We start from the raw sequence: 1,390 nt of genomic DNA, 5'->3' as shown, positions 1-1,390 counted from the left end.
TGATAACCGTTATCAAATGTCGAGTGTTACCAAAGTGATCCCTCCATGTCAACTGTTTCATTATAATTTTTCTGTTATCAAAATGACCATGTTGCCGAAAAGTGGTCATTTTGATAACTGTTATCAAAATAGCCACTATATGTCAACGTGGTTAGTTTGATCACCTCCATGAGTATACAATGTATATAAAAAAAAGTTATCAAAGTGATCACTTCATTCTTTGATAACGGTTATCAATCTCACATGGTCAGTTTGATTACACCCATTAAAATATTGAGTGTTACCAAAATGTCCACGTTACGATGAGCTGTTCATTTCGATAACTTTTTCCAAATTAGTCATTTATTTAGTGCATTTGTTACTGGACCGTTCATAACTTTCATAAGATTAGTTTGATAACACGTATATAACTGATATCAATTAAAGAAATGGTACCTAACTGATGATATACGTGCGTTTCAGGAGAAAATTGCAAAATTTTATCATATTTCTATCAGCCGCTGAATTTCAGAATTTCCTCCCGCCGGGGCGAAAAAAATATGCCAGGGAGAACATATCTCATGGAAAAAACGCCCATAAGAAAACAATCCCACAGAAAAAAGACAAAATTGTGGCCCTTGTGGCCTTCTTCTAACCCCTTTATGACCCCTTTGTAATCCTTTTATGATCTTTTTGTGACCCCTTTGTAATCTCTTCATGACCCTTGTGACCCTTCGTGACACTTCGTGACCCTTCCAATTTGGTCATAATAATATTTTTAAGTCTTTTGTTTCTTTTCCATTCGACTTTTTTTCCGTCGGCTTTTTTCTCCGAATCTGTTTTTTCCCGTATTTTTCTTCCAAATCACTTATTTCCTAGATTCGAAAAAAAGATGCGCAAAAAAGATGATTNCAAGCAATGACACATATCGATAATGAGCTATAATTAATCAATAAAGATTGTAAGTCTCGAAAAACTTATGATAGCATGGTCACTTTGATAGCAGCATCTACAAATTTACAGGGTTACTAAAGTGACCAGCTCGTGTATTATATTGTCATTAAAATGACCACCTTATGGAGCACATGATAAATATATGAAGTAGTCATTTTGGCAACTGTATATAGAAACGAACAATGTTACTGATCAAACCACATCATGAAAAATTTAGATATACTTAAAATGGCATGTGACATGGGCATTTTGGTAACTCTTTATATTTGTGCATGTCGTTATCAAAGTGATCACTCTGCATAGAAGGTATATGAGGTATTCCATGCCAATTTTTTTAAAAAAAAGCACTCAATTTTTTCCAAATTTTTTCCATCAATTGTTAATTTTTTAATTAATTTTAAACTTGGAATAAAACGCCACCTGATAAAATTGTGGAAAAATCTACAAAATTAAAAAA

The sequence above is a fragment of the Diachasma alloeum genome, unplaced genomic scaffold, assembly GCF_001412515.2.
Source record: "Diachasma alloeum isolate Michigan unplaced genomic scaffold, Dall2.0 Dall_scaffold_00708, whole genome shotgun sequence".
Classification (NCBI taxonomy): Eukaryota; Metazoa; Arthropoda; class Insecta; order Hymenoptera; family Braconidae; genus Diachasma; species Diachasma alloeum.
This window is presented reverse-complemented; position numbering follows the sequence as displayed.